This window comes from Helianthus annuus, chromosome 17 (assembly GCF_002127325.2).
Source record: "Helianthus annuus cultivar XRQ/B chromosome 17, HanXRQr2.0-SUNRISE, whole genome shotgun sequence".
Classification (NCBI taxonomy): domain Eukaryota; kingdom Viridiplantae; phylum Streptophyta; class Magnoliopsida; order Asterales; family Asteraceae; genus Helianthus; species Helianthus annuus.
Genome location: NC_035449.2, coordinates 60865219 through 60878042, shown reverse-complemented (window position 1 = coordinate 60878042; position 12824 = coordinate 60865219).

Here is a 12824-nt window from a genome sequence, read left to right as displayed (position 1 = left end):
ATCTCTCAATTTTAAATACCTTAAATACTCATTGAAATCGATGTGACCAATGTAAATAAATGAATTCATATTGAAGTTTGCGAATGCAAACTAAAAATATCACAGTTTTTTAATGCTACAAAGAGTGAAAACATTGGTGAAAATGTAAAAGAATAAAGTTAAAAAAAAATGTAATAATCCCCTTCTAATAATGTTGTAGTATTCAACAATTCTTTAGGTCTTGCGTAGTGGGGCGGTATGCCCGGTCATGGCGCCGGCATGGCGCCGGGCACATCAAAACGAGGGGCGCCATGAAGGAGAAAGAAGAGAGGGGCGCGACCTCCATAGCGGCGTGATGGATTGATGTTTGAATTTTTTTTTTTCTGGTTATTTAATGCTCTGTTTCTTCCTTGTGTTGCAGGTATATATCGAAGAAGAAGAATAAAGACAAGGAAGAAGCAGGTATATATCGAAGAAGAAGAAGAAGAATAAAGATAAGGAAGAAGAAGAATTTTAGGGTTTTTAATTTATAGGTTTGGGCTAGTTTTGTGTTTTGGTTTTATGGGCTGGTTTTATTTTTTTAGTGGAACTGTTTTTTTTTTATGTTACTGTAATTTTTTTTAAGTGTAATGTTTTTTTTACTGTAATGTTTTTTTATTTAATGAAATGAATTTTAATTTTATAAATTTAGAAAATAATTATATAAAATTAGAAATTAATAATTGAGTAATGATTAGACGGGGGCTTTATGACTACGGGCTTAAAATGCATAACGTCCACCCGCACACGTGGCACGCCACGTGTCGCATAACGCCCATAAAGGGGCGTTATGACTACGCATGGCCTTAGTGGTGAGTAAACGAAGACTTTTGCATGTTGTTGGTTGTTCATATGAAACTAGTAATCATATTTTTATTTGTTCTATTTTAAATAGTTACAGATTGAAAAACCATGTTCTCATATAATTTAAAATTTGATTTTGGACTGAACTATTTAAATTTTAAAACCACCAAAACGGGACTAAAAAATAATTTACTCTATAATAAATCTAAGTTATAATAAATGATTCAAACTAGTCAGTGATGAACCTTGAAATTTCTGATTGGGGTTGAAAACGTATATACCCAAAAATTCTATAAAACGGAGGGTCGAAAACATATATACCCAAAAATTTTATACAAAAACTACATACTTTTACTGAGCGAAAAGTTCAGGAGGTCGGCCGCCCCCTCCCACACCTACTATGATGCGCTATTGAAATTGGTGACATGTGACACTCTCTACTTCAAGCTCATAAATTTATTTATATTTTATTTCAGTTTTTTTTGGTAATTAATACATTGATATCACATATTATAATTGCAGAAATAATTTTTTTATTTATAATAATGAATACCTGTAGTGGAGGGTTTTTGGGCGTTTTTCCCCCTATAAACTCCCCACAACGCCCATCAATCGCGCCTCGGGGCGTTTTTTTTTTTCAAAAAAAATGCAAATGACGTCCTTTTTTCCACGCCTGTGTTCAAGATCTTTGGCCAATCACAAGTTTTCTTTTTTTTTTTTTTTTGTTTGGCCAATGCCTTTTTTTGATGGTTTTTGTTATTTAATTATATTACACCCTTTTAACATAATGCTCTACAACGCTTACATCCCCACTACACCCATTTTAGAAAAACAACCATAATGCCCCACTGCTGACTGGACTGTCACATGGCCCAAAGTGCTCAAAAGTGGGGGCATTATTTGTGTCTTCCACTACACATGGTCTAATCGTCGTTTAATAACTATATTTCCTATTAAATTTAATAATATGTTTAGATTATATAAGATATGAATAACTTAAGAAAAATTCATTTAAAAAATCCAATTAAAAAAATTAATTAGATACCTATTTTTCATTTTGCATTGTATCATTTATTCAGGTCTAATATAACTAGTTTAATACCCGTTTGGTGGACGTGTTGTTCATTGTTCATAATCTCATAACTACACTTCCTTGCTTTTTAAATGAAAAGAACCATGTTAAATATGATATTAAGACATTTAACTAAGGTGGTGTTTGGTTTTTAAATGTAACTACCATTTTAGTTTTATAAAATTTAGAGGTTGAAGTAGATTTTAGTTTTATAGAACTGATGTATATAAAAAATTGGAAATTAATTTTTGTCTTACTTTATAAAATTTAAAAGATCCTTCACCTTAATAGAAAAAAATAACTGAGTTAGTGGTTGGATGAATATTTATAAAAAACTACATGAGAAAACTATTAATTTTTTTATAAGAACCGCATGTATATTCTGTTTTATATATAAGTGACAAAATTAATTAATTTAATAAAAGAAATTAAAAAGAATTTAAGTAAGTTGCCAAAATCGTCCCTGAGGTTTTATATTTGTCAGTTTCATCAAAATATCCTTCAACTTAACAGAAAAAGTAAACTAAGTTAGTGGTTTGGATGAAAATGGCAAAAAATGCAAAGGTGAAGGGCTATTTGGTTAAAAAAAGTCATTTTGGACGAAACTGGCAAACAAACATAAACCTCAGGGACGATTGTCGCAATTTACTATTAATTAAGCTATGGGTACAACTATGAGATATACAATACACCCATAAAACTTGATGTACAAACACTAATGCAACAAAATGTTGCAAATTGATATTATATAAATATAAATTTTGAGAGTTTCAATTTCTAATGATTTAAAATTAACTCTAGAGTTAAGTTAAACTTTGTTTAGCCGTATGAGTTCACCTTTTATTAGAAAGAAAGAAAGAAAAAAGTATTAAAAATTAAGCATCTAGATCTTGAGAAAAAATAGATAAAACTGTTTTTTTCATGATATATATCATTATAAATAAGAGATATTTAATGATTGGCTAAATGGGTGGTGTTTCACCGGTGAATACACTCATGCAAGACCTGTTTCAGCTTCATTGGTGAATAATCCTATATCTGGTTATTTTTTATAAAGACTTTTATAAGTTTAAGGGTAAATTACAAGTTTTGTCCTTTATGTCTGTACCAAATTGCAGGCGGTGTCCTTTGCCTTTAAATTTGACGGGTTTTGTACTTTATGTTACAAAATCTTGTACGTTACGTCCTTTAGCCCTAACCCAGTTATTTTTTTCTATTAAATCTGATTATATGAGTTGCACGTGAGGGCAAATCAGTCTTTTCTAACTTTTAAATAGCCTATACACAAAAACCCTAATGATGTGTATCAGCATCCAATAACACCTATCTTCATTCTCCCTGTATAATCGTCTCTCTCTCTCTCTCACACACAATGAAGAACAACAAAAGCAGAGAGTTGCCTTTCTCTTTCACAATGAACAATAACAAATCGTTGCCTTTCTTTTTCACGATGAACAACAGGAGCTCGTCACAAACCAACATATAACTCTCTCGCAACTTCAATCACACATCAAATATTAGGTTTTCTTCATTGGAGATATATTGATCTTCGATTATTGATTAGATTTCGATTCAATAAACGCAAAAGCCCCAATTTTCGGTCAATTAGGGTGTTGTAACTTCAATCGGATGGAGATGGAAGGTGATGAGGAAATCGATAATGCTCAAAATCAGATGTTCCGAATTCAATTTCAGATTTTGAAGCAAAGAAATCAAAAATATTATCATCCTTTGATTTTGAAATTCGGGTTCGGTCTTCGTTCATTATCTTCACATCCTATTTTTCGTCACGCACACAATTATGTGTGAGAGAGCAGATAGAGAAACTGGAGTGGTGGATTTGGAGTAGAGAGAGAAACAGGGGTCGTGGATTTGGATTTATTTTTTCACCATAAACATTTGTGATGGAGATAGAGATAACTGCAGGTTGTTGGATCTGTCTGTTGGTGGATTTAACCAGATGAAGGTGGTGGTGGATTTGGTTGTTGGATGGTAGGCAGTAATGGTTTTTTTCTTGGCCGGATTTGGTGGTGTTGTCAGTCGTACGTACAGAGAGAGTTGGAGGAGAGAGATGGGGGGGGGGTTTAGAGAGAGAAATATATTTAGTTAATAAATAATTAATATATATAATTTTTTTATTTTTTTAAATAATAGGGAAAAGACAATTATACCCTCATGTGCCTTGCACATGATCTGATTTAACAGAAAAATTTAACTAGGTTAGGGCAAAAGAACGAAACGTGCAAGATTTTGTAACATAAAGTACAAAACCTGTCAAATTTAAAGGCAATGGACCGCCTGCACTCTGGTACAAACATAAAGGACAAAACTTGTAATTTACTCTAAGTTTAAGCTTTAGCTTACAAGTTACAACTTTCGGCAACTATTATATTAAAAGTCAGTTAGCAAGTTAAGTAAACGTGTAGCAATCCATTGGGAATAGCCAAATGGTGTTGGTGAGTTAGATAAGATGTAGAGTAGGTGGAGGTCATGGGTTCAATCCCCATGGCATGCAAGTTTAGCCATTAAAAAGTAAACGTGTAGCAACCTTACTATTGTCAATAAATACACACTATCAAATTGTTTAAAATCTACACACAGTATCAAATTTTGCTCTTTTTTTCCTTTTTAGATGAGTCATTTTTTTCTTATATAGAATAAGAGTTAGAGGCTGTTTGGCAACATCTGAATGGTTAAGTACTGAACCAGTAAGAGGTCTAAACCATTAAGTGCTGAACCAGTAAGATGTCTGAACCATTAAGAGCCTCTATAATGCGTAACTGTTCAGAGGCAAATGTCTGATCAATTCAGATTAGAGGTCTTAACCATTCAGACTCTGTATAAATCTTAACCATTCAGAGGCAAATTTCTGAACCATTCAGACGTCTGCTCGTGAAACAAACAGTTTGAACTATTAAGTGCTGAACCGGTAAGAGGTCTGAACCATTAAGAGACTCATTAAGAGGTAAACAAACAGTCCCTTACAAAAATGTTATATGTAATACTCAACTCATTTTGAAATTCTCATTTTTATAATAGTAAATCTTGTATATGTTATATTATTGAGGCAAACCTTGCGACTAACGGTAAGGTTGTTGTTACGTAACATAGAGGTCACGATTCAATTTGTGGAAACAGTCGCTTGCAGAAATGTAGGGTAAAGAGGTGTACATTAGGACCGAGTTGGCTTGACATCCCTTGGCACAGGATACGTGAGAATCTCGTGCACCGGGTGTAGGAAATAGGTTCACCTTTTGTAAAATATAATTACAAAATATATCATAACGAGACTCTCGTTATTCGTAGGAAATATCATTGTACAATACCGGTTGCAATAACTAAATAAAAGAATATAAATATAATTATATATACCAATCTTGATTCAAGCCGCATCTCTGGTGGGTCCTTCACGCGCACTTGATAGCATCCTAGACTCGAGTATTCATCATCTTGAGTCTTGAAAAATACTCCTTGACTGCAACAAAGAGCACACTAAAACGTTGACGATTTTGGTTGAGGCACGTGTTCAACACGCTTCCCTTAAAACAGATTTCGCGCCTCTACTAAAGATGACACCTCTGTCTCCCAGGGTACAACAGCCAAAGCAGTCTGTACTGCCGGAGATGGCTCACCGGCCCAAGGTTACATCTGGTAATTGTAGTGTTTGAACTCATGTGGTGGAAACAAGTAGAGAGTACTCATCTCTCTAGTTGGTGTTCAGGTGTTCATACTACTTCTAGTATTCTTCATGTATCAAGCAATACCTTATTCTTGTTGTTACCAAAACAAAAAACACATAGCCTACTATTTGAACAAGACTAGTGAAAGGATTCACTTAATTACCCACTTAATTAGTCACTTAATTAGAGACTTAAAAACTCTAATAAAACTAATTAAATACTCAAGAGTTACTCTTTTATTTACCACATGAATATTCTAATTAATATTTATAATTTCATTAAATTATAAATATATTTAATATCCATTCACCAAATTTCCAACAATCCCCCACATGAATGGAGATCATTCAAAACACTTAAAATTTCCAATGTAACCTCGACAGTTGAGTTTTGCATACGATAGGTAGGTGTTACCCTTTGAACCTTCGCTCATGAAATGCACTTAGCCCACTAGCTCTGAGTAGATCTCGATGTCTTTGAACTCGTCTGCCGTTTGTGTAGACGACAATACACTTCACACAAGACTCTCCCTAGCCGGGTCATCTCCTCATAGTCGTGTCCAATAATGGTCGTGGAACACTTTCCTGGTTCTGCGAGAGCTCTAGGAATTGTGCCCTCAATTACATTCGAAGCGACCCCACTTCTCTCTAACATAGGTGATTCTCCTTAGATCATTAAAAGCATTGTGGTTATCATGATCTATCCAAATCATTTACCACATATTATGCTTAGCCTCACACTTGTCACTTTCAGGAATGGACTAGGAAGTTTATTAATCTTTATAATAAACTACCTTATTAAATGCGTAGGGTTATTCCCCCACAGTGACCTCGCTTATTCATACAATTAGGTTTTCCTATTGAACTCAATTCTTGGGATCTCCAGTCTACTGAGTTAGGTTTCCATCATATGAACTTCATTTTCAAGGGCTTCAGTCCCATTCCACAACTTGATCTCTAATAAACCCTCAGGTTGGTGGATCCATAACATTAGCAAATACCTTTGCGTATTTGAGATCAGTTGTCATGATGTGTTATTAACTCATAAGTTAATTTTACCTATTGTCAACTTCTAAGACTATAACCTCAGTGGCCATCTGAATCTGGTTATAATATATGTCTTTGTAAGATACGCTTATCATTTAAGGCAAACACATCTCCATTATGCACTGCGACCTTTGTGTCCTCCACATAGTCGTCTGTTTGCAATGTTAGATTGGATTACAAAATCCTTATTGCCAAACTTTTATGATACAAATGCAAGACACCCACACATTTAAGTGTTATAGGATATCATCCAGATGTGGTAAAGAAAACCATTTCTACATACCCTTATAGGGTTGTTTCTAAATGGATCATCCCCCACATTTCTTGCCATTTGATCAACATTTCCGTAACTTCACTTATGAAGACATTTATACACATATGATTGAACAAGATCAACCTCATTGTATCAGTGAATTCAACTCATACTGCATTAGCTTACATAAGCTTCTGAGCTAACCAAAGAAACACTTGCCATTGTCATAAGTTTGTCACCAACTTAGAATAATTCTAATTTAACATCTAGAATAAGCTTAGACAATGAGTTCTCCTCATTAGCTTTTTGAACAAACTCTTAAAAGTTACATGTCTTTTCCTTATAATGAATGAAAATTCTCTCTCAACTTTGTCTATATACAAATTCTTTTTGTGTTCATACACATTTGAATGTTTAGAGTTAATTAGTCTCCGTCAAGACCCATAATTAACCAAGTACTAGTCTAGCATGCTTTAGACTATAATACTTTAGCATGTGAACAGAAGATGCATCATTCTGATTCTTCACAGCCCTAAGGATATCATAATATCACTTTGTAACATTCATCCCTTGTTAAGACAAAATAATGAGACTTATTCATAATCCTAAAACATCAATATTTAGGAAAGTCTCACAAATTATTGTATATAGCACATAGCTAAATTTCATCATTCATTTAAGGAACATAACTTGTTTACCTTTGATCTCCAACATTCTACCATTGACTCATAAGTACTTAAACATAAGTCTTAATCCAAGTCACTTGGTAAACACATTCATCACCAACAAGATGAATGTTTCTCGCTGTTGGTGCAGTTGTCTGTCGACTACATCTTAGTTCGAGTCTTAGGCTAGGGCTGATTGTAGAGTGATCGGAAATCAAGAAACACATAAGTTTAGTTAGGTTCGCTTTTATGTCAAAGGTGAGGTCCGCTTATGTGTCACTTGAATAGGTCCGCTCATGTGTCAAGGTTTAGGTCCGCTTTTATGTCAAGTTGTTAGGTCCGCTTTTATGTCATGACATAAAAGCGAACCAGATAGTCTATATATAGGTCATAGGAGCGAACCTGATTAGTGCGTGTCATGTGCGTGTAACGGCGAAGCCCTGCCAATTTGTTTCCGGAACGTGTAAACTGTCAGATTATTAATAAACAAGAAGTTAACTAGTGAAATCAAGCTTTACGAAGACCGAATCAATGAATTCCGCCTCTGATTCTGTCTAAGCGCTCTTCTGATCGACTCGTCAGGTCGTCAAACGATCCTACAAGTGGTATCAGAGCTTAGGAGGAAGAGTTCTTACCGTTTAGCTTGATTTTCGCTCAAAATTCTGATTTCTACACCTTCTTTCATTAGTTCAGGGAGTTTTACCGGTTAAAATTGGACCAAAAGTTCACAGGTTGTGTGTTACTGGACATAGACAAATCCTTGAAATTTTTGGACTGAAATATGGACTAAAAATGGGTAAAAATGTGTTCCGAATAAGGTCCGCTTTTACGGCATCGTCATAGGTTCGCTCAAACAGATCCGCTTTTAGATACATTTTAAACCAGGTCCGCTCCAAAATTTCACCTGGTCCGCTCCAAGTTATTTTTTGGTCCGCTTTTAAGTGCTCATCTGGTCCGCTTTTAGGGTTGATTGTGGTTCGCTCATAAGGTTCGCTCGAGTGAACAATCCAATTCGCTTTTGTGAACAAACCAGGTCCGCTTGAGTGAACAATCCAGTTCGCTTTTGTGAACGTTTCAGGCGGTTTGCTTTTGTGATCTTTATTTGTTTCGCTTTTGTGAACAACAAAGATCTGTCGGGATTATTTTGAAAAATGACGATGGTATTTGATGAATAAGAAAATTATAATTTTGAGAGATTTAATGATTGGAATCGAGGATTTATAGATGAGAGTTATAGAACAGTGAGCAAGGATGGATGGGCAAAAAGGTTTAAATATTTTGTATGTTTGAAAGATGAAACTTTGGAAGAGTTAGAAAACCGATATGGAGTCTTACTTGAATACTTGAAAAAACATGAGATATTTCTATCAGATGGTGAAAAGATAGAAAAGTTTGCAGATGCATTACCTGTTGAATGGAGTGAATGTTTGGAAAATTTAAGGAAGGATTCCAATTTTTCAAAATTACATCTAAACAAATTCATCAGCAAACTTAAAACTCATGAAGTTGAAAGTAGAAAGAAAAGAAAAGATATGATTAAAGTGTTGGAAAATCATGTGTTGGGTTTGGGTTTAGATGTGATTGAGGAGATGATCAAAAGGATAGTTGAATGTGTTAGAGCAAAATATATGATGAAATGCGATTTTAAGAGAGGTTGTTATATAGATGTAAATGAAAATCCTCTTGATTTCGTTAAAATATTTTGTGCAGGTACAGTCAGGGCAAATGAAAAGGAAGCTTCAAGTGCTGAGGAATCTGCAAAGTTTGAATTGTCAAATTGTGAATCAGCGTGCTCTAAGTGTGACAGCTTCAAGACTAACTATGACAAACTGTTGAAGAATGCGGAAAGTTTGTCATCAAAAGTCAAGGAGTTGGAAGTTGAGAAGCAAACTGATGAAAACAGATTCTGGTGTTGCAGGGCAATTGTGAGAAACTGAAAGCTGAAAATGACAAACTGTTGGATAATTTGAACAGTTTGACATTAGAAAACAAAGCTTTGAAAGAAAAAGAAAAGGAGTTTGAAAGCAAACAGAAATCTTCGGAAATGAAGATTTCTGGATAAAACTTGAAAACAAGAATTTGAAAGCAAATGAATCAAAATTCCAAGAACAGATAAAAATTTTGGAAAATGAAAAGTCTGTTCTTGAAAACATGAAAATTGAAAATGAGAATACAATTGCTTCTCAGCTCAGTAAAATATCTCAGTTTGAAAATGAAGCTGAGAATTCTAGAAAGAAAATTGATGAGCTCGAGAAGAAATTGAAAGGTTTTGTGACTTCATCTGACGGTTTGAAATTTCCTTGTCCAAAACCGATCAATTCTGTTCCAATAAGTGACGATGTCACAAACTTTGACAATGTCAAAGTTGAAGATTGCGATGAAAAATCTGATAATGTAAATGAAAAATTAGAAAAACAAAAATTGTTTTTAAAATTGAAAGAAAAATTTCAGAAAACTGTTCTACAATCGACTGAAGAAGGTGAATGTTCTAAACAAAGACCTTTGAAGAAGAAAGTGGAACAGAAACAAAAAGATAATAAAAGTTCATCAGATCGATCATCCAATCGCAATAAAAAATTACAAAAAATGAAAAATGAAAACTCAAAAACTGTTGTTAATAAGTGGTGCAGGTTGGATCACAGTGCTCAAGCGTCAAATACAGCTAAGAAGAGGAGAAACGACTATCACAAGGCCAAACAGTGTTATGACTTGAATGTTTGGTACGAAGGTGATAACTGGTACGATAACAGAATGTGTTATAGATGCGGTTATCAAGGACACATTGCTGTTAACTGCCAGAGTCGATATTATGAGACCAGAAGATGCTTTAACTGTAATATCAAAGGTCATATTGCCAGAGATTGCCCAAGGAGATCGAATGAAAGATTGAGGGCTAAGTCTCAGAAATTGGCAAAGATTCGAGTTAAAGTCAAGCCCCATGAACAGAAGGTTCTAAAACCTAAAGTTCAAGATCAGACAATTCAAGAAAAGAAAGTTAAACTTTCACAGGGGCAGAAAGACAGACTGAGGAAGAAGAGGAAGAAAGCTCGAGAGTATCTCGAGAAGATATTGTCCTCGGGTTCATCCGTTGGAAAGAATAAGAATTCTGATGAATCAACTTCCTCGGCTGCAAAGTCAAGCAAGATGAATTCATCAGATACAAATCTGAGGACAAAAGAGGAAAAGAGGAAGAAGAAAATGGTCGGCGATGAATCTGACAGGTCAAAGTCAGACAAGCCACCTGCGGGCAATGATTCTGGTTCGTTAAAACCAGAGGAGCCATTGGTTGAGGTAAAAAAGGAGAATTCAGATTTAACAATGGATGAAGCAAATTTTCCACCATTGTTGAAAAAGAATTCGAAATCACCCAAGGATCGCCAGGCTTGGGTGAATCTGTTTAAATGAAAAACCTGACTTGCCGGAGCTCCCAGGTTGGTAAGCGTGGAGCATGAATCGGCATCTTTCTTAAAATTTTATTTGGTAACGTCATTCATTCAAAAGATAAAAGATTTGTTTGTGATTGATTCAAGTGGTTCAGATTTTGAATCAGATCAATCATACAAGTGGTTAATCAAGGTCATTAAATTGAACTTGAGTTAACTACATGTTTTGATCCCCAGTACCTACAAATGATTGGTAAACAAACTAATTTTTCCAGAAAAACCATTTTGATTAAAATAAACTTAAGTGTTTTGAGATCATAATGGGAAAATAGTTTGTTGAGAGGGGGAGTTCTGATTGTTTACGCCATGTGGATGGAGAATTGATGCGATTCTCATCAAGTTGTCAAATTTGTACAGTTTGTTTCAAATTTTCCCAGAAAATCAAAATTGAAACATATTTTGATTTTAGGGGGAGAAAATTTTTTAAAAAAAAATTAGAAAATTTGAAAATGTCAAAAACATTGAAAAATTAAAAATGAGTTTTTGGTGCAAATAGGGGAAATGATAGTACATCAGCTAGACTGGCACAGTACGCTAAAGATTTGTAATGTATAAATGCAATTAAGCAGTCTCGCTAAAGATGTGTCGATAGGTTTTCACAGAATTAGTAGATCAGTTTGGGATATAAACATAAATTTCACTTGCGTCTACGTGGGGAACATCTCCAGGATATATAGGTAACCCCTGAAATCCTGTTTGAAGGGTCCCGTATTCTGAGATACTAGGTCTTTATGCTCAGTGATATCTGGGGTATTATCCCGGGACTTCTGCTGTATGGAAGTACTGACCTAGTCCCCGGATAGTACTTTCTGCAAAAAGCTTTGAAACATAAGCTCGCCCTCAGCAATCTGATTAATAAATAAAATTGATAATCTTTGCTGTTGTAACAAAAGATCCTCTAAAGGGGACACACCAAAAGTCGAAGCCGTCATCTCTCTGCGTATACGGAAGTATCGACCTGAGCTCTCACGGCCCTCGCACATAACCCCTTAACAGATATCAGCTGTGGTATACTCACCTGTAAGACTGAATACTGGGGTCTGGATACGGGAGTATATACTGAGGTGGGACACATGTAGATGTTTAAGTTCTAAAACACTAAATCTGTATCCCGAACAGGTTGAACATTTTGTGAGAATTTAAGTGGATCAATATATCGACAATCAACGCGAACTGTTTAAAAGCTTAAAATGAAATAACAGCTTAACGGTGCTAGTGTCTAGTCAGCAGCTGATATGATCTTCTTGCACGAACTCACAAAAATATGTTTGTATATAGTTCATTTTTGCATTTTAATTGATGTTATTGCATTTGTGTTTCATATTTGAAAAATCCAAAAAGATTTTTGATAACTGATGTTGGAGAGCTGAAATTTAAAATCTCAAAGGCTAAACAAGACGAATAGTTGGTTTGGTTAAAGTGATTTGAAATGGTTAATCAGATTTTGGAAAGTTTAATAAATTGTTAAATGTGAAAAATTCTTGAATATCCTTAAATGATTAGTTGATTCATTAAGTTGAATCACAATTGTGTTTTGTTTGTGATAGATTGTTTGAGTTGTGCAGGTTTCTGTTCCTGTTGCTACGGAAAGCCAGGAGAGACATCAGAACCTGATAAGAAGTTTGAAGAGATAAAGCCAGGAGATGATTTCAATGGTGGTAACAAATCCCAGACGGCGATCCTAACATGATGATAGGGGAGTCTGATGAAAGTTATAGCCAGAGAAGGATCCAGGCATATGATCCCAGGCAGAGTTCCTGAAGAAGACTGATTGAAATCGATAATGTCATGTTGAAGACTCTCACTGAAGATTCCGTCAACATTCAAGGGGGAGTCTGTTGGT